Source organism: Mauremys mutica, chromosome 4 (assembly GCF_020497125.1).
Source record: "Mauremys mutica isolate MM-2020 ecotype Southern chromosome 4, ASM2049712v1, whole genome shotgun sequence".
In the NCBI taxonomy this organism is placed as follows: domain Eukaryota; kingdom Metazoa; phylum Chordata; order Testudines; family Geoemydidae; genus Mauremys; species Mauremys mutica.
The window spans coordinates 23,021,780-23,049,261 of record NC_059075.1 but is presented as its reverse complement, the minus strand read 5'-3'; the positions used below and the strand labels follow the sequence as shown (position 1 = coordinate 23,049,261).

Sequence of the window (27,482 nt, the reverse complement as noted above, 5' to 3'; positions counted from 1 at the left end):
TGGAATTGTCAAGAACAAATCAGGCCAAAGCAACTAAATTTCCTTCTTTGATAGGTTTATTGGCCCAGTGGATAAGGGGGGAACCAAAAGATGTGATATATCTTGATTTTAGTAAGGCTTTTGGCACAGTCCTATATGACATTCTCATGAGCAAACTAAGGAAAAATCGTTTAGATGAAATTACTATCAGGTGGGTGCACAACTGGGGCTGAAAAACCACACTCAAAGAGTAGCTATGAGTAGTTTGCTGTCAAACTGGGGGGAATGTATCTAGTGGGGTCCTGTACAGGTCTGTTCTGGGTCAGAAACTATTCAAAAGTTTCATTAATAACTTCAATAATGAAGTGGAGAGTATGCTTTTAAAATTTGTGGATGACACAAAGCTGGGATTGGATGCAAGCACCCTGGAGGACAGGATTAGAATTCAAAATGACCTGGACAAATTACAGAATTGTTCTGAAATCAACAAGAAGAAATTCAGTAAAGACAAGTGCAAAGTACTACATTTAGGAAAGAAAAATCAAATGCACAACTCCAAAATGGGATATAATTGGCTAGGAAGTAGTATTGCAGAAAAGGATCTGGGGGTTATAGTGGATCACAAATTGAATATGACCCAACAATGTGATGCATTTGTAAAAAAAAAAAAAAAAAGGTACTATTCTGGGGTGTATTAACAGGAGTGTTGTATGTAACACTCAAGAGTTAATTTTTCCACTGTAGTTGGCACTGGTGAGGCATCAGCTGGAGTGTTGTGTCCAGTTTTTGGCACCACACTTTAAAAAAGATGTGGACACTTTATATATTTAAAAAAAAAAGAGTGTCCAGAAGAGAGCAACAAAAATGATAAAAAGTTTAGAAAACTTGACTTATGAGAAAAAGTTTTTTAAAATGGGCAAGTTTAATTTCGAGGCAAGAAGATTGAGGGGGGACCTGAAAACAGTCTTCTCATATGTTAAGAGCTGTTATAAAGAGGACGGTGATCAACTGTTCTTCATGGTCACTGAAGATAGGACAAAAAGTAATCAGCCTAATCTGCAGTAAGGGAGATTTCGCCTGGATATTAGAAAAACTTTCTAACTATAACAATAGTTAAGTACTTGAATACTTTACCAAGGGAGATTGTAGAATCCCCATCATTGAAGGTTTATAAGAACAGGTTGGACAAACACCTATCAGGGATGGTCTAAGTATACTTGGTCCTGCCTCAGCATAGGGGGCTGAAAGTCCCCTCCAGCCCTACATTTCTATAATTCTATGATTTATGGATCAGCTTTTGTTTTTCTGAAATTTTAGAGCCCAGTTTTGCAGGAGGTCAAACTAGATTATCATAATAGTCCCTTTTGGCCTTAACATCCAGGACTGTATGATTTTTATTGACCTCCCAATGCCAAACAAAAGGATTGTTGCAAAAAATACTACATATACTTTCTCCCAAAGCTTCTGAAATACACATAACGAAGACAGGAGTGAGCAGCCTGTGCATAGGTATGCAGAATATCATATTGCTGAAGGCATGCTGCCCACACTTTGTTGCATGTAATCTGATCCTCTTAACCGGTGATCCCCAAACTGTGGGGCGGGTCCCCTGGGAGGGGGTATGGCGGGACATTCAGGGTGTGTGGCCCAGACTAGCCCCCATGTGGGGGCAGGGAGGGAACGCCACACAACCCTGCTCTACATCTAGCTCCACTCTGACCCTAGCCCCAACCGCAGCTCCAGCCCCACTCCTCACTCTGGCCCCCAGCTCCCGACTGTGGCTCTCACCCTGCTCCCACCTATGGCTCCCGGAGGGTGGTAGTGGGCGCAGAACCAGTAAGGGGGGGGGGACACAACCAAAAAAGGTTGGGAATCAAGGTGGAAGGAATACTCCCAGCAGCAATTTGCACCACCAGACCTGGCTAATGTGGCCACGTTGTTTTTCAAAGAAAAGAATCACATATCACTTGGATCCAAGGGTGTTTGTGGCTGGCCATTTGCAGAGCGTTGTTTGCAAGACTGCCGTTTCATGTGGGACCTCAGGCACATGTCAGCCAGTCCTTAACTAAGTCAGCAAAGCTAAAAACCCTGCAATGCATTTGGGTGATTTTTTTTCCTTTGGTGTTAAACAGCTACATGCTGCATGAGGTACTAACTAGCATATTTCCAACCTGTACAGTGCCATTAATACTGAGGATAGTCATATCCATTTCTGCTGTGCCCACTTAATGAAGATTTGCAGTAAGTCATCAAGTATAAACAACCTTAGCATTAAAGGTGAATGTGACTAGGGACCAATCTTGCAAGACTCTGGGTGCCTCCTGCAAGGTGACTGAACATCCCTGCCTCCCAAAACTGGGGTTCATAGGTGTTGTGGCTGCTCGTCATTTTGCAGTATCGGGGTCTGTACTGGGGTTCCCGCTTACCGGTCGATCGTCTCCTTATGTCCAGATTTGGGAAAGCAGCTCTCACAGCAACTAGTGCCCACTTCTGCTCTCGCTGAAATGTTCCCGTAATTCTGAACAAAATTTTATGAACGTTCTTTCAAAAGTTTACAATAGAACATTGACTTAATACTGCTTTGAAACTTCACTGTGCAGAAGAAAAATGCTGCTTTCCATTTTTTTTTAGTAGTTTACATTTAACATAGCACCGTACTGCATTTGCCTTTCTTATTTCTTTTGTCTCTGCTGCTGACTGATTGTGTACTTTTGGTTCCAAATGAGGTGTGTGGTTGACTGGTCAGTCCCTAACTCTGATGTTCATGTATCAGAGGGGTAGCCGTGTTAGTCTGGATCTGTAAAAGAAGCGAAGAGTCCTGTGGCACCTTATAGACTAACAGACGTATTGGAGCATGAGCTTTCGTGGGTGAATACCCACTTCGTCGGATGCAATCTGATCATAACTCTGAGGATCTACTGTACTTTGGCCACATCCTCAGTTAGTCCACTCCTTCCAGGGTTACAAAGTCCAACAGGACCACTTTCCAAATGCCTTCTCCGGACAGCGTTCAGCCCAGGTCAGGCCTCTGTGACACTACTCTAGTGACTAGCAGGGGAACCCGGGCCCCCTGACTATACCACCTCCAGCCCAGGTCTGCTGAGTCCCCATCCCTGTTTCCCTGGGCTCTTCCCACCAAGCCTTGCTCTCTTCCCTTGCCTGTTTCTGGGTTTACCAGAGAAGTCTACTCTACTCCCCATGCCTACTTCACCCCCTCCTTGCCTCTTGCTAGACTCCTTATTCCAGGGCACGATCTCAGGGATTACTCACCCCCTGGACTTCCTCCTTGTCCCCAGGGCCAGTCTTATGGGTGGGCAACATGGGCGACCGCCCAGAGTGCCATGGTCAGAGGGGCATCGTGGTCAAGAGTCAAGGAGCAGAGAGGGCCTGGGGTGCATGGCCTCGGACAGGAGCTTGGGGCAATGCGGGGGGAGACAATGGGGCCCAGGAGTGATGGGCATGGTGGGGAGCCTGGGAAGCAGTGGGGCCAGAAGCAATGGGAGGACAGGTGGGGAACCCAGGGAGGCAGCAGGGGAACTGGGGGAATGGGTGGGGAGCCCAGGGAGGAAGCAGGGGCTGGGGGCAATGGGTGGAAAGGTAGCAGGGGCCAGGGACACCAAAATTCTTTCTGTGTAATTCTCCCTGCATTGCCACAGCAGATGTTCCACTGTTTCTTGGACTTTGCATGTGTCCCACAACCCATCTTTGTGCTTGTTTAGTAAATATAAATTACCATTCAGGACATAGTGACCTGTTAGCATTCTAAATATAGTTACTTTGCTTCTTCTGTCATCGCTATTAAGTATTCCATTATCCTCAAGTTAGGACATATTTCACAGAACCTTCATCCTTTTTTTCTCTTTGGTCCATCATTCTTGCCATTCCTTTTATGTTCTCTCTTAACCAAATTTTTTAAGTCCTCTTTACGCAGAGGAATCTTGATATCAGCATCCCAATTTTTAAGGCATATTTTGCTGTTTTATCTGCCATTTCATTGCCCGGTATCTGGACATGCACTAGAATCCACACTCTTACTGTAGGTATACCTAATTGTACTATCACCATAGTTCAGAACAATATTTCATTGATTAAGTCATTCCTGCTTTCTGACTCTCTTTCTAATTGCCATTATACCCAATAATGAATCAGACAGGATAGCAGCCATAGCAGGCACAGATCTGGATAAGGAATGTCTGCCCAACAGAATGCCCATCATTTCATCCATCATAATGGCCACAAAATTGGATAGTCTCATAAATCTCCTCATTCCAAATTCAGGGATACAAAAAACTGTTCTCATTCTACCTGTGCTGTCATCTCGAGAGCCTGCAGTATAGATTTGGCAATGCTGACCCCATTTGCCATGTAAAAACTCATAAATCATAATCGTCATATTTGACTGTCCTGCTCTTCTCTTTGTTTTATCGTATAATTCCAAATCCACACCTGGAGAGACAACCATCCAGCTACAGTTCTATTTCTTCCAGACCTTCCTTTTCACCAATCTTTTACCCAGCTTTTGACCCTGCTAGCATGGGGGAATCTGAGGTGCTCAGTTGCTTCTTGTCTATTTAATTCCCAGCAGTCCTCATATATTTGTTTAGTGCTCTTATTTTCACTATTTCCATTAACTGTAGCCCAAAAGGTTAAATCCAACAATTTGGTCCTTAAATTTATAGGCGTTTCTCCGGTTGCTACCTGCAGCACACACAACAGAGTTGTAATACTTGCACCACATACAAGTCAACCCCTTTCTGCTTTCAGCTTCCTGGCTTTATCATGCTGTCCCAGCCCCTTCCCAACTGGGCTTCATCTTAATTAACCCTGGTCCTTCATCTCGCAGGGGATGCCAGGTAACATAATTGTCTCTCAGGCCCTTGTTAACCTATCAGGCTTATGTGGGGTGCAGACACCATCACAGGGTCCTTAATTACTGGGGTGTGATTTGAAATTTTGAGTGAGTTCAAGAACCAAAAGTGAAGAATATGCTCATGCAAAGTGAATCCAGAAAGTTAACGTAGCTCTAGTGGATATATGTATCACCTTTTCAACACATGTGTGCGCTAGGGCATCCAGCTGACTCTGGTGTGCGGTTCCCCAGTGTGCACGTGCAAACCCCAGCAGGGGTTCACATCTGCAAATATATCTGCATGCATCTGTTTGAAAATTTGGGTCTCCAGAGCCCTCAGGGATATACTGAGATCAAACTCATTTAACTGCTTATGTAAATCATAACTGAACCTTGATTTTCTTAGAGGCACAATGCTAGTGAATCAAGCCCTTGTGTTGCCTACTGCAGCCCCTTTATTGTCATGTTTTTAAATGTGGTTTTCTTTAAATTGCAGTTTAACTTCCTGAGATGACTGTTTATTGCTGTTCCTTTTCAGCCCTTATCCATTGAGTAACGCCACTGAAATCAGTTTGTATGATCTTTGCAACACTTGTAATAGTTCATCCTTTAGATGGGGTCTCACCCCAGCATGCTGAGTCCCCGCTCCTCTGCCTATCTCCAGCAGCTTCCCGCCACCAAACAGGAGAGGAGAGATGTGGGAGGAGTGGGAAGCTGTGCACTCAGGGGAGGAGGTAGAGAAGAGGCGGGGCAGGGACGAGGATTTGGGGGTTGAAATAGGGGCAGGGAGGGGGCGGAGCTGGGGTGGGAACTTTGAGGAAGGGGTTGGAATGGGGGTGGGGTAGGGGTAGGGCCTCATGAAAGGGGTGGAGTGGGGGCAGGGCTGGAGGAGGTTGTACCTTTATATGAAAGGGTGTCAGTGGTGCGGCCCTCGAGCCAACGTACTAGTCCTCATGTGGCCCTTGTGGTGATTTGAGTTTGAGATCCTTGCTTTAGATACTGAAATCGAATGAAAACCTACATAAAAGACCAGCCTTTCCCATGCAGGTAGCCCCATTAGAGTCAATGAAACTACTCACATAACGAGGTAAGAGCTTTTGGCTCAAACATTTTAGTAGAAGACCACAATGAAAAATAAATATAGCAAACTCTTGCTAATGTAGAAGATCTGAGATAGTTGAATACAATATTATATAACCATTAGAGCTGCAGGAGCAGACCAGTTAATGATATGCTCAAGTTTAATCACAAATTATCGAGCTTGATGCAGTATTACTGGATGAGTGTTATACAGGGGATCAGACTAGATGATCACAAAGGTCCCTTCAGATGTCAGTATAGATGAATCTATTAAATTATGCCCAATTGTCTTTTTTATATATATATTAACAGCAGTTTGGTGTATTTCCTTTTAACTTCATTTCCCTCAAACTCTTTGTGCCAAATCCTATGTGACTGACTCAGGAAAATCATCCCCACTGATCTTAATGGGGGTAATCAAGGAAATAAGGCAAGCAGGATTTGGCCATTTATACAAGTGTCCATTCCACTTCAGTTTGTAGGAGGAAGGCTACTATAAATCTTGTGCTGACTGAGTTTAGGTTAAATTAGTGATGAAAATCAACTTGCTTTTGTCACAGTAAGTCTGACAGTGAATATTATTTTAACATAGAATTTTGGAATTTCATGGTTTTATATTTTCTCCTGGAAAACTGCTTTCAGTAAGACCATGGAATGATTTATTAATGGTGCTGCTTCTGTAGCAAAAAGAATAAGGATTTATCACTGTTCCAAACTTTAGGATGGAGGAGAATACACTTTATTATAGGATATATAGAACCAAGTCTCAGATTAGACTTTTTCCAGTTAAGCAAATTTGGCCTAGAAAAAAATACAGGGAGAGTCAATGATGAGTAATAACCATACTACCTCCTCATTAGACCATGTTTGCAATGTTTTCTGGGATGCTCTACTTTGCTGTATTAGGACAATTTTCTTGCTTTTTTCCAGCTCCAAAACAGAACAATAATGACAGTATTGTCCAAAAAAAAGAGTTTCTTATAATTAACTAAGTTGTGTAACATGTTACCAAGATATCAGGAAAAAGGCCAAAGTATTTCACATTGTAAAACTGGGCATATCATCAGATATAGCAATTTTGATCACATCTTCAGACTAGCCTGATTTTATAAGTTTCCCCAACTCTCTTTCAGCCAAAAGGTTTTGGAATGCCATCTGGTTCTAATGATACAAAACTAAAATATTCAGTCTCCTTTTCACTACACTACATTAAAGTTTTAAAACATCAATAGAACAAAGTCCATTCTTTTTATATCATACCAGTGAAATTTTTATTATTTTGGCTAATTTAAAGTGTCTAATATTTTTTATAAATACTGATGGACATACAATACTTAAACGAGACTGTATTGCATGGCATAGTGGACTTGACCCTCGGCTCAGTTACTCCTGATTCACAGCCTATGGAAATTTATGGGAGTCTTTCCACCGACATCAATGGACTTGGGATCAGGCCCTTACTGTGTGTGAGACAGGAATTTGGCCCATAGAGCACAGTGTGTTAAGGAATTTATAAGATTCCAATACTTATCCCACAGGGGAAAGGTTCAAATTATACTTACAGTAGCTACTATTAACAACGTACAAGATCCAATCTTGCATTCCTTGCATACTCAATATCCAAACAGAAGTTAATTGGAGTTCTGGCTCTGTAAGAAATGCAACATCAAGATTTTGGTAAAGAAATACTTTAAAGTAAATAGGTTTCTATGAAACATACAATCTGTATCCACTACAGCTATCTGTAAATATGCTATTTCGGTACAATTTTCAAAAGTACCTATATGAGTTAGTCTATGTCTACATGTCCCTGCAATTCAGGCTGCGAGGAGGATGTGAATTCCAACACACACTAGCATGCTGCACTGTAACTCCCCCACGTGTACACTGCATGGGCAAACTAAAAGGTACCTAAGTTTGTGTTAACATAGTCCTCTTTAAACAGGACTACGTTAATGAGAATTGGGTACTTTTTAGTTCATGCCTGCAGCATCCACACGGGGGAGTTAAAGCACAGCATGCTGCAATTCACACCCCCATAGTCTGAACTGCAGGGCCGCGTAGATAAGCCCTTAAGTTTTCCACAGCAATTGAAAGTCATGGGAGTTGGACACCTAGGTTACCTACCTTTATGGACTTTTCAGAGTCTCATCCTCTAAATATAGTTCACCATTTCTGAACTCAGCAGCTACACAGTTTTCAGCTCCTTAAGTTTCCTTGTTGATCTTATAAAGATGGCAGTTCTGCAGGTAGCAAAAGAAGCCAAGATATTCAAAAATGGATAACTAAAGTCAGGCTCTAAAGTCCACAAGTACCTAAATAAGAGGCCAGATTTTCAAAAGTGCTGAGCAACACTGATGTCAAGCCACACATTTAGGTGCATAAACATGGAGTTAGGAGTCCAGCTTTAGGCACCCACATTTGAAAATCTTGGCCAAAGTGCTGTGTACTATACTGATATTTATGTAGCTTGCTAGATCATTATTTCAATATTTGATTAAGTATTATTATTATTATTCATTATGTTAGCTCCAAACAGAATCAGGACCCCATTGTGCTAGGCACTGTGTACACATAAAATAAAAAGTCAATCTCTGCATCAAAGAGCTAAAATGTACAACACCTAAGGAAGAGCAACAGAAAATACAACTTCCTATTTGTAAAAACAAGATTAGTTTTACTCTGGTAGGTGATCATTGCCTTCTGTATATCTACCTTAGTTTTCTCAATCGTTTCTACTGCTATACTGTAGGGGTGAAATCCTGACCCTACTGATATCACTAGCAAGACTCCCATTGGCTTCAAAGGGGCCAGAGGTATTTAAATAAGGTAACTGAGACCCATAAAGTATTCTCCAAAGTTGATTTCACAGTGTATTCTGCTCTGTACCTCCCCCAGGTTCTAAGAGTTCTTGTAGGATAGGTTTGCTTTTGTTTCTTGTTTTGTTTTTCCCCCTCCCTCTGCATGGTAGTTTTCCATCTTACTATTACAAAATGGTTAATATATAGTTACAAATCCTGCATTCCCTATTCAGTCCCTTTCAACAGGAGTTTTGCCTGAGTAAGAAAGGTCCGAGGGAGGACCGCAGGAATTGGCCCATACGGAGTTACATTCTAGCTGCTGTTGTTGTTCTCCAAGAGTGCATTTAAGGTTTTGGGAACAAACAATAAAACGAACAGCTGAACAACTTTAATCATGGCCCAGTTCCTAGTTACAATTATTTTTAAGCTATCCCACCATCAGCTAGTCTCTGAATTTCTTCCCAATGAAAAAAAAAAAAGCATGCAAAACTTAAAGGAATATTCTTGTTAAATAAATGGTTTTCAAATGTGACCTGCCATGGCATCTGATCTGAATTCAGGAGTAACTACTCCCTGCAATTTATGTGTTAGCTGCACATATACAGCCATAATTTTGAAGTTGTCACATGCTCCACATACTCCTCTGAAAGCAGGTTCTATAGGAAAACATATTTTATTTGGCAAGGAAAAAGAGCTGCCCCTGTACCAGGCTCAACAGTGACTGAATATAAGACTACTCAAATAGCCAACCCACGCAAATGGAGAGAGGTCTGAACACAAACAATTGTTTCTATTCTCATGAAAGGTATACACCATCCAGTCCACATTTCAGAATACTTGTAGTGTGTGTGGGGGGGAGTATTCAAATAAGCTCTGAACTTTCCTAGATACCTCTCTGTAACTTGGCATTAAGGCACTACTCACAAAACGAATGATGTGCAGCTGTATGCAACTTAACCAGCATGCCTGCAGAGCTCCCCCGCCTCCCATCCCATTCCTTTCTTCACAACAGGTAAGTGAACGCTAGAGATGGGATTGGCCCTAAGATGCTAGGACATTAGGACAGACACTGAATCAGGAAAAAAAATATTTTTCTCATAAGACCCCTTCTTCATTCAGGCCCTCATCCAAAGCCCATTGAAGTCACTATGAAGACTACTGTGGAGTTTAACATTGATTGTTGTTGTTGTTCATTATTTGTATTACACTAGCACCTAGAGAACTCAACCAAGATCATGGCCCATTGCGGTAGGCCCTGTACAAACACACAGTATGGGATAGTCCCTACACTAAACAGCTTACAATCTAAAAAGGCAATGCAGACATGGCAGAGGAATTAGAGAAGTGAAGGGACTAGTACAAGGTTGCAAAGCAGTCCAGTGGCAGAGGCAGGAAGAGAACCCAGGGGGGAAGGTATAAAGGATACCATTCTTCTGGCAGTGCTTCTATTTCCTGGGAAATTCCCCAAAATCTGGGAATTTGTGAGTAAAATGTTTTGAATTAAAATTTCCAATTTCCCAAGCTGAAACTTTACTCACAAATTCCCAGATTTTGGGAAATTTCCCATGATACAGAAGCACTGTAAAAAACTTTATCTGGGAATTTTTCACCAGAACTGGGAATTTTTTTGCGCTAGGTTGGGAAAAGTTGGCGTCACGATATAGAAGCACTGTCTTCTGGGGTCAGAGGCCTGCAGCTGGATGATTAGCCCAGCCTTTTGCATCTGGGCAAAGAACTGGAACTTAATTGCCTGATCCTCATAAAAGAAGGCAACAGGGGAATGGAGGGAGGGAGATAGCAATAACCTCCGGAAAGCTGAGTGGCCTGTGGCTGTGTGCCTAATGGACTGCTGCTGAAGCAGCTGCAGAGAAGAATTGCTCCAGAACCAAATGGACAGAAGGGAGACTGTGTGAAGTCCTTTTATTATGGAGGCTCTGAGGTAAGAACCAGGGAATTTTGGGCTGCTGAGCTTACTGGTGTGAGGGACAGACTTGGGGAAGGGACTACTCAGCCTGCACAGACTTTGAGGGAAGAGTCTGTGTGATTTTGATTTGTTTTGTTAAAGAGGCTTGAAATAAAAACAACTAATCCTGTTGGAAACTGCTTCCCTGTATTCTGTGAGGGAGCTTCAGTCAGAATTACCCCAGGGAGTGAGCTGGCTCAGTAAGAGCAAAACCTGGTCTGGTAGGAGGAGGGTACTATAAGATAGATCCCAATCCTTTACACCAGGTCTCCTGATTCCTAGTCCAGAGCCCTATCCATCATGGTGCCTGCCAATGGACTTTAGGTCACACCGTCACTGTACAAGATGGATGATGTGTAGTGAATGAAGCCATGGTCCACTCACTGAGCAGTAATGAGCAGCTACCTCAGTGATTTCATATCATCCAAACTGCACACCGTGGCTGAGGACCAGAACAAGGCCTATGAACAATTTACATCCTACTTAAGTGCTCAACCTGAATGATGAAGGAGTCCTGCAGAAAAAACAATGTAATTGTGTACATTCCGGCTATAGCAGAATGCAAATGCACCTGGGGGGCAGATTTAAGGCCACGAGGGCAAACAACTCTGCCATTTCCTGACTTTTGAATGCTTCACTTTTCAATATTTTCCTGTTTTAATTTATTCCTTTTATTTTTTTAATCACTGTTTCTTTGGCTAGCACCAACAGTGTGATAGATGCCTTAGAAACAAGTAGGAACATTAGGTCCCTGCTCTCACTGATTTTTTTCCCTTTAATAAAAATTACCTATGTTAAGTCACTGATAATGGCTACAGAGTCAGTGGTCCTGCCATGAGGATGTATAAGTGTTCTGTGCAGACATCCCAAGATCCACACTTCAGACACAGATCATTGGGCTTCACGTTAGCACCCCTCCTCCATTCCACACCATCTGTCTGGCATATTCTTCAGTGGAATTGTTCCATTCCCCAGTATTTGCAATGCAAGGAGATGATTTACCCTCATGCCATTCAATTATTGGTATCCAAACCTCAACTCTACACGACCCCCAACTCTTTGGGGTGTGACGGCTGTGGATTGGTATTGCACTTAATTCATAGATTCATAAAGTTTAAGGCCAGAAGGTACCACTAGATTATCTGTTCTCCTGTATGTCACCTACCATTCAATTTCACCCAGTTACCCTGGTATTGAGTCTAATAATTTGCATTTGGCTAAAGCATATTTTCCAGAATGGCATCCAATCTTGATTTGAAGACATCAAGAGATGGAAAATCCACCACTTCCCCAGGTATCTTGTTGCAATGGTTGATCATCCTCTCTGCTAAAACACTGTGCCCAATTTCTACTTTGAATTTGCCTGGCTTCAGCTTCCTGCCATTGCATAGGCCATGGAGTGGGCACCTGGGCTATGGCCCAATCACATTTTGGGCAGGCCAAACCTGAACTGGCACAGCGCTACTCACTCACATTTGGAGGGGGTGGGTGTATTGTATGGGCTCATGGGGTGAGGAGGAGAAGGGGGCATCTGAGAAGAGAAGCGGAGGGGCAGGTAGAGAGGGGGTGAACAAATCTGTCCCCCCCCCCCCCAACTTTAAATGGTGCTCCACAGCCCCTGCATCAGTTCTTGTTATGCCTTTCTCTGCTAGATGAAACAGCCCTTTAGCCCTGTTATATTCTTCCTGTGAAGATATTTAGGCACTAATCAAGTCACCTCTCAATCTTCTTTTTGATGAGATAAAAGACTGAGCTCTTTAAGGCATTTTCTCTAGCCCTTGAGTTATTTTTGTGGCTCTTTTCTTCAATTCTCCAATTTTTCATCATCCTTTTTAAAATGTTGACAACAAAACTGGATGGACTTTTCCAGAACTGATTTCACCAATCCCATATGCACTGGTAAAATCACTGCACTACCCCTGCTCAGCACTCCCCTGTTTATACATCCAAGGATGGCATTAGCCCTTTTTGTCAAAATATCACACTAAGAGCTTCTGTTGAGTTGCTTGTCCATTCTGATCCATTCTGCTTTCTAAGATACTGTCGCCCATTCAGTAGGTATGGTCTGCATTCCTCGTTCCTAGGCATATAACTAATGCTGAGGCTCTGAGCAGCAATAGCTGCCATGGAAATTTTCACTGGATGTTCTAGGGGACTGCCAGAGCACTCTGCTGCCTTAGGACTCAATCCTGCTCCTATTCTAATCACTGGGAAAACTCAAGTTAATTTCAATGGGAGCTGAATCAGGTCCTAAAACAGAGGCTCCCTCATCCACCATCACTCTCCAGCAGGCCAGAATAATGCAAAGGCCAAATACATACTATTCATGCAGAGAGGCTATTGCTGGCATTGGGCGGGATGTGGAGTTTGTCATGTAAGCTCTGCGGAGGAGTAGCTTTTACACTAGATCAACATGCGGCCAGTATTTGCACGTTTTCTACCTTGTGTGACAAAAATATTTATGCCCCTCTTATTAATATATCTCTTAGATTTTTAAACGTGAAAGAGTGTGGAACAATTTTAAACACAAGTGATTACAATGTTTACAACTTTCACTCAGGCTGCTCAATTTTTTGCATTTCACTCAACTTGGAGAGAGAAATCTGAACATTTGGTTTTGCTTTTCTGTTTTTAGGTTGAAATTTTCAAAGCAGTCTAGGAGATACAGACATATCTCACTGTGAAAATTTCAACCAGTCACTACACTGCATAGTAAAGACACAGACGTGTAATATTTAAATAGAAATACCCATTTTCTTTTATTTTTAAATTATTCATAACACAGTTCTGTTCACAATAAGGTTTGTAAATCTTTTCCCTACTGCACCTAGACCCCCAAAACTCTCTAATTACTTAATAATGTCCCTTTAACTACAATGTCCCTTTAACTACCTTTTAACTATTTGAAAATAAGAGATCATGAACTAAACTCTGGGCAACAGGACAAGCCCATAAACAATTCAGGCAGTTTCTTTATACAAAGTTTGCTTGGAATATTGAACAAACTGCCAAAAGTTATGCAGCCAACAGTAAAAGTAAGTTGTGTACTTTAATTCAAGAAAGACTTGGATGATGTTTTGGAAAAGAAGGAAATACTGTGTGGTACAGCAGTCACTAGCTCTATTTTGTTGTGATGGTGATGATTAGAGCATTTTAAGTATTTCATTAACACAACAAAATTAGCAAACTTTGTCTTCTCAATGAGTCTAACCCCGGAGAGTGATCCTTATGGGCAGTCAGACCAGACAAATCTATTTGCAAGACTGTGGCCATGTTTTTGTTCTCTCTCTGTCTCTCTCTCTCACCAGGAAAAACAGATTAGAAAGGTTAGATAATATAGGTAAAACATCTTAATGAATGGATGGATAATTAGATGGCTAATGGTGGAACAGAAATTCCAAGCTGAAGGCAGTTCTCACATGATCACCAACAATCACACACACACAACATGGAGGCTATTGCGGAGGATAAATAGTGAAGGAACGAAACAAAATAAAAAGGAAAGTACAAATTAACTTTGCACAAACAGACACATGTGCCACAATAAAGCCAATACAAAGTGATTTATCTCAGGGTTGTTCTTGTTCGCAAGAGATACGGAAGGACAAAATGTTCACCCACAACTAAAGGGGAAAGGAGCAAAGAAAATATAATATGCTGAAATCTCAAACATTTCCTGTTTGAAACTGGAGAATCAAGGGGCTTGAGGATTTATGGCAGTAGTAACATTCCATCCCTCAGGTGAGCTGTCTTCCCCTTCTGCCATCATCTTAGTGTTCAGTGCCAAGAACAGAAGCAATGGTGCTGATAAATTTCATCATGCAATCAGAAAGACACTAGCAAATGGCTGTGACAGACAATAGTAGAATCACAGACGTTAGAGACGGGAAAGAGCTATTACCATCCAGTCCATTTCTCTACTGTGGAAGAGCTCTGACCTTGCCCCCGTGGGTCCTGTGCTTCTAGGTGGTTTATGCTAGCCTCAGTGGCTCACTGTGACCCTCCACGTAGCCCTTCTCTCTCTAGGGCCAGGGTTACAGTCTACTGAATCCTTTTCATCATAGGCCTGCAAGGAGGTTGGTGAGAGAACTCCCATAGTCTCTGTTGTCCCTGGGGGCTTATTTTAGAACAGTTTAGCCTCCTGTCCTGACAGGGGCCTGACTTCCCCTCGTAGGAGATGTTCCTGTAGTGGTGGGTTGGGGGGAACCCGGGCCCACCCTCTACTCTGGATTCCAGCCCAGAGACCCTAATGGTAGCAGCTGTTGGCAACCAACCTTTCACTGCCAGAATTGCTACATTTCCCTGGGCCACTTCCCCACAGCTCTCCTACTTCTCCCTTCTTCACCCTTACCTTAGGGCTCCCTTACCGATGGTTTGAGGGTGTCTTCATTAACCAGCCCTTCAGCCACACTTCCTCTCCTCTGGATCCCTGGCTCTCCCCTGCCTGACTGGAGTGAGCCCTTTTTATAGTATCAGCGGGGCCTTAATTAGAATCAGGTGGTCACATTAGCTTAATGGCTTCACCTGACTCTTTGCAGGTTAATTAGAGTCAGGTGTTCTCATTAGCCTGGAGCAGCCCCTGCTCTGGTTAGTCAGGGAACAGAAAACTGTTAATCCAGTGGCCAGTATATCTGCCTTCTGCTATTCTGCGGTACCCAATTGGCCTGGGTCTATCACACTACCAATATGCGTTATTTCTCACAGCACATCTTTTGGTGTTCTGTCCAATCTAGTTTTAAAAGTCTCAAGGGATACAGCTTCCACTACTATCTTTCTTGGGATACTTTTCCATGAACTAATAGAGCAATAGAAATGATATTGGCCAACAGCCAACATGGTTAAGAAGAAGGTGGCATAGCATTATGCATTGCTAACACCTTTGCATGAAAGTCCTCCTTTCCCTCAGAATTCAGTAGTAACTCCTGGGGAAAGAAAGAGGACAAAATTGAAGATGAAGCAAACAGAACTCTTTCTATCAGACCAAATAGCATGCAGTCAGTAGATAAACCAGAACCAGACAAAATCCAATATGCAACTGGACTGCTATATCATCAAATTATATGGCATATCCTGGAGGTAAAAATCATGATGTTTAAACTAAGTCATGAAGTGGATTTACCAGAAGATTTTTTTTCTCGATTCAAGTATTTATCGTCATTTTAGAATTAGGTGCTGAAGGTCATCCTACGTAATGATAAATTATGACTGGGTGACACTGGCCTGGGCTGCCTTTTATTTCACTAATAGCTGCAGTCACTTTATCTTTGAAGGAACAAGATTAAAATCAAATCAAGAAGTGATCTTACTGTGTGGCTTGTAAGAATGCAGGGTTATCATGGAACCAGTGGTTCTCAAACAGGGGAACACAGAGGTCTTCCAGGAGGTACATCAACTCATCTAGATATTTGCCTAGTTTTACAACAGGCTACATAAAAAGCACTAGCAAAGTCAGTACAAACTAAAAGTTCATACAATGACTTGTTTACACTGTTCTATATACTATACACTGAAATGCAAGTACAATATTTATATTCCAATCGATATATTTTATAATTATATGGTAAAAATGAGAAAGCAAGCAATTTTTCAGTAATAGTGCGCTGTGACACTTTTGTATTTTTATGTCTGATTTTGTAAGTGAGTAGTTTAAGCGAGGTGAAACTTGGGGTATGCAAGACAAATCAGACTCCTGAAAGGGGTATAGTAGTCTGGAAAGGTTGAGAACCACTGCTCTAAACAATGGGCAGTAGAGCACCCCAATAACAAGACTCTCTACTCTTGGAGGAAAAGGACAAGAGCTATTAGGCCCGAAGGTACCTAAGGTCATACCAAAGGGGCTTGTGATGGGCTGAGGTCTCTGTGCACAAAGGTACCACAGATAACAAACTGAGATTAATGCTGGCATAAGAATATGCTAATAGACCTTGGAAGTGCCAAGGAGCAAGGACTCAAGATATTATTAAAAGAAGCAGAGACCCAGAGGAAAATGGAGGTCACATATTAAACTGGGGGCAAGGATCACAGAAAGACAGCAAGCACATATAGCAGAAAGGCCCAGAGATAACATCTGTAAGTAGTGCTAGCGATGAGGGACATTGGGAGGAGGATGGTGCCTGCACACATTTATTTTTGCCAAATAGCCTGAAAAGAAAACCAACATCATTGCTATGGTATTTTCTTCACTAGATCTAAGGACGGCAGCAACTGAATCGGCTGTTTGTGTTAAAGTGTCAATAGAGGAAAGAACAAAGTCATGGGAACATCTGCTTTGAGAAGCCACTTGAAAAATAATTATGCAATAGCTTGTGAAAACCATCTGTTAAACATGCTGCTGTCCACCAGTCATGTAGAAAGGAGACAGAAAATAAAAATATAAGCAAGACCAGGCGACCATTGTGCAGGCTTACTTCTAGCAGACCAGCCATTACCCCAATCTAAGCATGAAGCCAAGTGTACGATGAGCAGGGGAAGCATGTGATAGGAGCAGAAGAAAGCAGGATGATACAGTAAACAAGTTACCCAATAGAAGGTATAACTACCACTTAATAATCAATAACAACTACACCAGAAACCATGCTTAGCCTGGGTACTCAACCTGAGTACAAACAAATGCTTCTTCTCATTGGGAGAAACAAAAGGTCATGGGGCCTTCTGTTCTAACCTGGCAATTCTATTGTAGCAGCAGACCCCAGTTGGCCACTATTCAGTGGAGTCCCAGATTTGTGTAAATCTCTTCACACAGACGTATCCAACGCTCTGAGATTATGTGAACTAAGGAAAATACATTGAACCGTTAATATGGAGAATCCATGGCTGAAATCCTGGCTCCATTGACACCAATGGAGCCAGAATTTTACCCCATTACTAGAGGTCTGATCCTGCAAGGCACTGAACTCCTTCATCGCTCAAAGACTCCAGTATTGAGTTCTCTCAGCTGCTATTGCCTCCTAGAATTGGGCCCCAAGGGTGTGTAATTATTCACCAAATGCTGCTGTTCATTTCCAGAGAATTTTGAAGTTTCAACCAAGCAACTCACTGATTCTGTATCCCTGTTTGTTTTTATGAACTCTAACTCAGCAATAAACAGTAAATTTCTCCTCTTCAAGCAGCATATTACTGACATCCTCTCTCCCATCTGACCTGGATTCATTGCCTCTAACAATGGGGTTAGCTTAGGGTGTGCTATCAAAGGGTGCTTACCCATGTGTTGTCATGTTTTGCTAAGTTCTCTGGTACTTACACATACATTCTGCATTCTCTTGTGCCCTTCCTTTGCCACTCCTCACATGCTAAGGGCATTGCTTGCACCATGTTACACAAAAGGAACCTTTTTGGTGCAACATTTCACTTTGGATAGGCACAGACAGCTTTTCACAAAGATGCAGAAAGGTGGGGAAGGGTCATTCCTAACTGGATACCTTTACAGTGACATCCTGTGATAAGCATGCATACCATTCAGAGACCATGCAGGGGACAGTATCATTCAGATCATCTTTCTAGAGGAAAGGAGCTTAAAAAAGAAAAAAATGGTTACTAACCTTCTTGTAACTGTTGCTCTTCGAGATATGTTGTTCACATCGATTCCAATCAGGTGTGCGAGTGCCGCGTGCACAGTTGTTGGAAAGTTTTCCCTGAGCAACTCCCATCAGATAGGGTGTGGAGCCCCCTGGAGTGGCGACTTCATGGCACTCGATATATGACCTTGCCAACCCGACCCCCCTTCAGTTCCTTCTTTGCCGAGTATTCCAACACAGGGGAAGGAAGGTGGGTATTGGAATGGACATGAACAACACATCTCGAAGAACAACAGTTACGAGAAGGTGAGGAAACATTTTTTCTTCTTCTAGTGCTTGTTCATGTCGGTTTCAATCAGGTGATTCCCAAGCTCTATCCCAGAGGTGAGGTCGGAGTTAAGTAATCGCTGATTGGAGCACAGCTCTGCTGAATGCTACATCATCTTTGGTGTGTTGGGTGATAGCATAGTGAGAGGTAAACATATGTACCGATGACGAAGTTGCTGCTCTGCAGATCTCTTGTATCGGGACCTGGGCCAGGAACACAGCTGACAAAGCTTGTGCCCTTATGGAATGTGCCGTTAAGAGTTGGGGCTGGGACCTTGGCCAACTCGTAACATGCAGATGCAGGATGTGATCCAGGAAGATATTCTTTGAGATGAGACTGGGAGTCCTTTCATCAGTCCTACCACCACGAACAGTTGGTTCGACTTCCTGAATGGCTTTGTGCGCTCCATGTAGAATGCTAGCGCTCGCCAAACATCCAGTGAGTGCAGCCTCTGCTCTTGGGTACCAGTGTGAGTCTTAGGGTAGAAGACAGGTAGAAAAATGTCTGGACCAGTGTGGAATTGTGACACTACTTTGGGAAGGAAGGCTGAGTGAGGCCTGAGTTGCATCTTGTCCTTGTGAAAGACCATGTAGGGTGGGCCGGTGGTCAGAGCTTTTAACTCAGACACCCACCTGGCTTTGATGGCCACCCTCCATGACAAATAGAGCAGGGAGCAAGATGCCAGTGGTTCAAAAGGGGGCCCCATGAGCCTGGCAAGGACCAGGTTAAGGTCCCATGCAGGAACCGGTTGTCTAATCTGTGGATATAGACGTTCCAAGCCCTTGAGGAAATATCCTACCATAGGGTTAGCAAATATGGAGCGTAGAGACACTCCCGAGTGGAAGGCCAAGACAGCAGTGAGATGTACCTTGATGGATGCTACTGCTAGGCCCTGCTGTTTGAGATGCAGAAGGTACTCCAGAATAAGTGGTATAGACGCCTGGAGTGGAGTTGTGTGTTGCTGGGCACACCAGCAAGTGAATCTCTTCCACTTGGCTAGATAAGTGGCCCTGGTGGATGGTTTCCTGCTGCCAAGTAGAACCTCCCTTACCGGCTCTGAGCATAGGAGCTCTATGGGGTTTAACCACAAAGTTTCCAGGCCATGAGGTTGAGTGACTGGAGGTCTGGGTGGTGGAGGTGACTATGGTCCTGAGTGATCAGATCGGGGCAGAGGGGTAGCATGATCAGGGTGTACACTGACAGCTCCAGAAACATGGTGTACCAATGTTGACAGGGCCACACTGGGGCCAGCAGAATCCCCTCTGCTCTGTCCCTGCAGATTTTGAGCAGCCCCTTGTGTACAAGTGGGACCGAAGGGAAGGCATATATGAGGTGGCCTCCCCGGGGTAGCAGAAATGCGTCTGTGATTGAACCTGGGCTGTGTTTCTGGAAGGAGCAGAATATTGGGCACTTCCTGTTGCTCCGGATGGTAAATAGGTCGACCTGGAGAAATCCCCACCTTTGGAAGACGGGACGAAGTACATCCGGATGGATGGACCATTTGTGGTTGCACAACGATCTGCTGAGGTGATTTGCTAGTTCGTTCTGTGCTCCTGGGATATAGGACACCTTCAGGTGAATGGAGTGGGCTATGCAGAACTCCCATAGCCGGAGGGTTTCTCGACAGAGAGGGGAGGAAAGGGCTCCACCCTGCTTGTTGATGTAAAACATAGCAGTGGTGTTTTCCGTCATCACTGCCATGCTTTGGCTTTGCAGCCAGGACTGGAAAGTTTGGCATGCCAGTCGCAATGCTCTGAGCTCCCTGATATTGATATGAAGGGAGAGCTCATCCTGCGACCACAGGCCCGGTGTTCGGAGATCTCACAGATGTGCTCCCCAACCCAGATCTGACGTGTCCATTACTAGGGACAAGGAGGGCTCTGGGTTGTTGAAGGGAACACCTTTGCATACCATCTGGGGGTTGAGCCACCAATTAGGAACTCGAGTATGTGTCCTGGCACCATCACTACCGAGTCCAGCCTGTCACACCCCGGGCGATATATCTGCGTGAGCCATGCTTGAAGGAGTCTGAGCCTTATTCTGGCATGCCTGACAACGTAAGTGCAGGCCATCATGTGTCCGAGGAGACTCAGGCATCCCCTTGCGGTAGTGGCCGGGTATTGCCTGAGGCTTTGAATAATGTCTGTCATGGCCTGGAAACAGGTCTCTGGCAGGAACGCCCTTGCTTGTACTGAGTACAGCACCGCTTCAATGAAATCTATTCTTTGGGTCGGTGATAAGGGTGACTTTTCACGTTGAGGAGAAGTCCCAATCTCTCAAAAGTGGATCTGACCAATCTGACATGAGACTCTACCTGCTCCCTGGTACAACCCCTAAGCAGCCAGTCGTCTATGTATGGGTATACCTGCACCTGCCTCTTTCGGAGGAAGGCTTCTACAACCGACATGCACTTGGTGAATACACGGGGGGGCTATCGACAGACCGAATGGCAGAACCATGAACTGATCGGTTTGTGGTCAACCACAAACACTGAGAAAACGTCTGTGCGCAGACCTAATGGCTATGTGAAAGTATGCATCTTTCATGCCAAGGGCAGCGTACCAGTCCCCTGGATCCAGGGAAGGGAGACCATGCAGAACTTCAACTTCACCATGAACTTGTTGAGTCCACGCAGGTCTAGATTGGATCTGAGATTCCACGCAGGTCTAGATTGGGACTGAGATTCCCCTTTGCCTTGGGGATTAGGAAATAGTGAGAATAGAATCTCTTGCCCCTTAGCTCCTGAGGAACCTCCTCCACTGCTCCTATGGCGAGGAGCGCCTGCACCTCCTGGATAAGGAGTTGCTCATGAGAAGAGTCCCTGAAGAGGGACGGGGAAAGGGGGTAGGAGGGAGGGAAGGATCATAATTGGAGAGAATATCCCACTTCTACTATGCGAAGGACCCAGCAGTCCAATGTTATTTGGGACCACGCACAGTAGAAGTGGGACAGATGATTTAGAAAACATGGACAAAGAGCTGGTGGATAGCAGGTGCGCCGTCCTCAGGCATCCCTTCAAAAGGCCTGTTTAGAGCCCGATGAAGGTTTGGACGGCTTGCATCTGCCATTCCTGCTCCTTCATCTATAAAAATCCTGCCCTAGGCAAGGAGGATATGGACACTATTGGTGAGGTTGGAGCTTGAAGTGCTTGTGTTGGGTTGCCGGCGCAAAACCGCATTGTCACCCTGGAATCTTTCAAGCTGTGCTTCTTGGAGTCTGTCTGCTCAGAAAACAGCCCCCATGCCCTCAAAAGGAAGGCCCTGTAGGGTTTGCTATAACTTCGGGGGTAGTCTGGATGCCTGAAGCCATGATGTCCTCCTCATGGCTATGCCTGAGGAGAGGGTACAGGTGGCCTAGTCCGCAGAGTCTAGGGAAGCCTGCAAGGAGGCAAAAAGGATGGACCTTTTTGGTAAGAAGGTCTATGCCACTGGGGGTCTTCAGCTGAGGATATCCAAGCTATCTGCAGCAGATATAACTTCAACTCATGGGCATCCATGTTGAAGTTTAAAGAGCTGATCCCTGCAGTCTACGTCTGAATTCTCTGCCGTTGTTGAGGAAGGGAAGGCGGTGGGACGGATCTCATTGCAGGCTGTCCCTGTCACTTTCTCATTGACCACTGAGAGAACCAGAGAGCATGGTTGCAGGTGTGAAAACAGATATTCATAGCCCTTGGAACGGAAGAAGTATTTTCATTCCACATCCCCTGGCAGTCGGCGGAATTGAGGACAGGGTCTGCCATAGATTCTTGATGTTAGTCTGAACTGTCTTGATTAATGGCAGAGCTACCTGCGATGGACCCTCAGGAGTAAGAATGTCCACCATGGGGTCCTCAGCCTTGATCACCTCCTCCATGTTGCGGGCAATCTGCCTCAGAAGGTCCTGATGTGCCCTGTGGTCAATCGGCGGAGGGGCTGAAGCTGAGGCTCCGGCCACAGCTTCATCAGGGGATGAGGACAAGGTGGCCAGAGGGGATACAAGTCTTCCTGTCCCTCCAGCTCCCTTACCTCCTCTTGGACAGTGTCTGTCCCTGTGGTGGCAATAGCCGATGCAGCTGAAGTCTGACCCTGTGGAAGGTCCTGTGCCGGAGTAGCTTCCGCAGTGGCCTGAGGCTGAGGGGGCGGCTGGGACTGGGTGGCCTCGGATCCCCGAGGCATAGGCCTGCCCCTGGCAGAGTGACATGGTCGGTGTTCCAAGGTAACCGACCGTGAATCACTTGAAAGGGATCCCTGGGCCTGATGGTAAGCCCAGGGAGTTCAAAAGGGCCATTGTGCAGGGAGCTGCCAGGTCGGCTGCACCTCCCTTCACTGCCTGTGAGACCTATGCCTGGAGTAATATGAGTCACCATCAGAGTCCGAGGAAGTGGACCCTGAATGCAATGACCACGGTGGAGCCAAACTCCTCCACCCTTGTGGCAAGTTGCTGTGTGGCAAACTCAATGGTCCCGTCCGGGAAGCCAAAGTCAACAGCATGGGCTTGTGCTGTTTTGGCACCAATTCCATTCTGGGGTGCACTTGTGTATCCCCTGATGGTCCTGTGGCTTTTCTAGCCAGTGAGTGCCCCCATCAGTCTTCTTATGATGCTTATATGCCTCCGGTGAAGGGAGCAGTGCCGGGGCGCTGTCCCTTGCTGCGGTGCCGGGGAAGCATCAGTGCCGAATGTCTCTTATACTAGAGTCCTTCCTCTGCGCCATGTCATGCATTGATTCCGGAGCGCTCTGTACTGATGCGCTCAGTGCCAAATCCTGGCCGTCTGCAGCAGGTTGGGAGTGCAGAGTGGATTCTATGAGCAGTTGTTTGAGGCAGAAATCTTGCTCCTTCTTGGTTCTCAGATGAAAAGCCCTGCAAATTTTGCACCTCTCAGAATGGTGCACCTCCCCCAGCCACTTTAAGTAAGAGTCGCAGGGGTCACTAATGGGCATGGCCTTGTTGCAAGCAATGCAGGGCTTTAAGCCCTGTGCTCGTGACATGCTCCGAAGCCCGAGATGGGGTTAGGGGTCAGGGAGAGAGCCCTCTCCCAACCCTTGGTATCTAACTATGAAAACTAAAACAGGTAACTGGAGTAAGGAGAGCACTTGCTGAGCAAGTGAACGCTGTTCCAATGGCCATCATGGATGGTAGGGTGACCAGATGTCCCGATTTTATAGGGACAGTCCCGATTTTGGGGTCTTTTTCTTATATAGGCTCCTGTTACCCCCCACCCCCTGTCCCGATTTTTCACACTTGCTGTCTGGTCACCCTAATGGACAGTAAGAAGGAACTGAAGTGAGGTTGGGTCGGCAGGGTCATATATTGAGCGCCATGAAGGCATCACTCCAGGGGACTCCACCGCTGACCCGACAGGAGCTGCTAAGGGAAAACTTTCTGATGACTTTGCACGCAGTGCACGCACACCTGATTGGAATCAATGTGAACAAGCACTCGAAGAAGTAGTTTTAAATTCCTTTGTTGCAAGGAATTTAATGAATAGCATGTTAGCCACTGCAAAAGAGGGCCTTCATGTAAGGCTGTTTGAGAAAGTAGAGGGATTGCATGGACAAAAGCACACTTCTTGGTCCTTTCAAAGCTACCTAAAATATTTATTGTAACTAATTCCTTCGGTTTCAATTGCATAAGATATTCTTCACTTCCTGCCAAAGTCTCATCTCTGAAATCAATGAGAGATGTCCCCATAGTCTTCCATGGACTTTAGAAAAGGCCTTTAAAAGGTAAATATCATTGCTATGTGCTGCTAAATGGCTGCTGCATTTTGCCCCAGAGGTGGGCATATTTCAGTAGTGAGTGAAGTGATTCCTTTATATGCAGTATAGTTTGCAAAGTGCTTTGAGATCCCTCATGTTGAAGGATGCTATAAGAATTACAAGGATATTATATCCATAAAACAATAATCCAAAAATATTGGTGCTTCAGCTATCAACCAAAGAAATAAAGGAAAAACCAAAAGATTTTAAACAGTTTGAAAATAACTTAAAAGCAGCTTTTTTATTCGCTCTGAATGTCTCCAGAAATTGTCTTTTCAAAACAAAGGCTTGTTATAAGATTCATCTCTATTTCGCCTTTGCTTATTTTTTATAAATAAAGAATTCTTTATGAAACATTTCAGCCCACTGCTAGTCTCAGTCCTTTCCTGAAGTATCAACAGTGACTAATGTGGCTGATTTACCGAATGTTTTCTTTTCTTTGTGTACTTTTAAAGGATCATTTAAATGAGCAAAAAACTCAATCCCAATCATAAGGGTTTGGTAAAAGCCATACTTTGCCTTCTAAAACTGTTTTCAGATGAGAAGCAAAACCCCAAATCTATCAGACTTTATGGAATTTGTAGCGGGGGAGGGAGATGCAGGAGGGGAGGAGGAACATGAGTACGTCCCACATGTCCTCCTAAGGTGTTCCAAAAGAAGATCAGTGAACCAAATCTTAAACCTTCTGTTGCTGTAGCGTGCAGCAAAGCTCCCACTTCAGCCTCAAGGAAGAAAATATGGCTAGAAGGTGGGAACATTAAAAATATCACAATAAAGGAAGTTCTTTGTACTATCTAGCTGTTCAAAGTGGTATAATGAGAGAGCTCTTCAGAAAATGGCTCCTTTGTGAAGACAGGAAGATATTGCACTACCTGGCTAGCTAAAAATTTTCTCAATTAAGGATTGCAAAATGAGGTCCAAATAACCCATATCTAGAGCTGTGCACCTTTTTCTTTTTTTAAGCAAACAGTTTATTCACCAAATATGCAGTTCAGGTCAACCCAATACTATGCAAATTCATATCGAGTTTGCCAAATGGTGAGGTCTGAATGGAAAGATTTAAACATTTCAGAGAGGTCAAAACAAAATACTTAATATGTTTTGATCCAATGAAAAACTATTCAACTCTGATTCACCAAAATTTTTTCAAAATTTTCATTTCAATTAAACTTTTTTTTTAATTTTCAGAATTGCCAGCGAACTGAAAAATCCATTATTCACCCAGTGCTAATCACTTTTGAATTCCTGTCTCTGAAGTTTGAATGGAGTGAAACCACCACAATGACAACCAAGCTAATGTTTTCACTAAATGAAATACATCTTTTCTGTGTGTGTGTTCAGAACTATGTATAAATCTATAGTATGAAATGGGATTGCAACAGGTTTGTCTCTGGCATCTGGTAAGTGCAGCCATTGGCATGAATATAGAATTTCCCCAACTAATACAGGTCACATAGGTCAGTCTGATTTCTGTGTCAATGGAGACAACTGTTACTTCATGCACATGCAAATGCAATATGGTTACTGCTTGTCTGTAAATGATCTAGTAACCATGTATTACAATGCCTGCCCCTTAATTTAATCACTGGTTAGTTCAGCCATCCATTTAACTTGATCAAAACCTTTGGAACCAAACAATTTATATTAAAACTGATTAATTTTGATTGTGTAACCCCCCTTCATTCCGCCTCCCCCCCCGCCATGTTCTACCCTGGGTTACTCGGGAGCAGGTATCACTCACCTGTGTGGCTGGGCACCTGATGTTGCTGAGAGTAAAGGAAATCCTGAGTATTCCAATGCTAATATTGGATAGGTGGGAATGCTCTATCCGCCCCTCTGCTGCAGTCCTGTTATTTGTGAAGGACACTAATACTGGTAGAGCCTCCACCTGGCTAGGCCCTGAACACACTCACTGGCATGCCTTGGGAGCCTCCAGGAACAAACCTGAGCTAATCTAGGCAACAGGTCTAACTAAAAAGTACCAATTATAAACAATCTACACCCAATATACACTTAGATTAGAGTTAACACACCTTTATTTAACCATTTAAGAAAACATGATAAACTGAGATTAATCAACATCACAACCAATTTAAATCAGCAGTTCAATAAATCACATAATAAATTAAGTTTACAGTAGTAAATTAAACTTAACCAACTTGCATTTACACTGCCACCAGTTACCCCACCAGTTTGGACCACTACATCAATTAGTGCGAGCAGCTGAAACCCCGGGTGAAATCCTGGCCCCAGCAAAGACAATCCTTGAGGAGGCCACTTAGGGATCTGGGGCAAAAAATTGGTCCTGCTAGTGAAGGCAGCGGGCTGGACTCAATGACCTTTCGAGGTCCCTTCCAGTTCTAGGAGATTGGTATATCTCCAATTATTATTATTAATGAGTGCTTTGCCATTGACTTCAGTGGGGCCAGGATTTCAATCCCTGTATACCTGGTGTAAGGAAGACACTGCCCCCTACTGTTTTGAAATGTAGAAGACTGACTAGCATAGGGGAACATAATTCACTTGGGGAACCTGCATCTGCAAATTAAAATAACAGCAGGGGCCACAGTAGGGGGATGTAATAGAAATAAATAAAATATTACATGAATGAGGCCAGATAAGTCAGTGCAGGACAAACGATATCTAGAGAGCTCTGACTCCTACTAGCCTCTGAGTAAAAACATCCCCTGTTAGTTTCCCAGTGTCTGCTTTTAGAAGGTGCAAGGAAGACCAATGGCAAGTTGAAGATAATCAGCCTTCAATTGTTATTATCCATTTCCACTCAAAAATCCTCTAGGAATTTCAAACTTGTCCAATTATCATGTTTTGACCTTTTCCAGCAGAGAGCAAGGAAAGAGCTCCATCAACCCCTTTGCCTGCCAAGAACAAACCCTTTGCCTGCCAAATTTTCATGTTGTGTCCTAGTCACCCAACCAATTTTCAGGCACCACTAAGAATAACTTACATTTCTTACAACTAATTCAACCGATGCAAGGGCAAATGTTGTAGCTCCTCACTTAGGGGAGTGGGCTGCAGGGCCGCCCAGAGGGGGGGGCAAAGGGGGCAATTTGCCCCGGGCCCCGGGCTCCGCAGGGGCCCCCAAGAGAAGAGCGGAGGCTCCCGCCTCCGCCCCTCTCCTGGAGCCTCAGCGCATCAAGCGCCGGGGCCCCTGAGCCCCGCCCCGATCCGAGCCGCGTGGTGAGGGGGCGGGGCTGGGAGCTCCAACGGGGC

At 44.2% G+C, this 27,482-nt stretch overlaps 1 long non-coding RNA gene across 2 annotated transcripts in view; it reads right to left on the bottom strand.

Annotated features, from left to right (window-relative positions):
- Positions 1 to 27,482, bottom strand: part of LOC123369294 — a 264,984-nt gene that overhangs the window by 143,093 nt on the left and 94,409 nt on the right. For both annotated transcript variants that reach the window (XR_006578988.1, XR_006578987.1), the window contains exons 3-4: positions 7,471 to 7,557; positions 5,728 to 5,827 (exon numbers count right to left, since the gene is read on the bottom strand). This is a non-coding gene — a long non-coding RNA (uncharacterized LOC123369294). The remainder of the gene's footprint in view (positions 1 to 5,727; positions 5,828 to 7,470; positions 7,558 to 27,482) is intronic.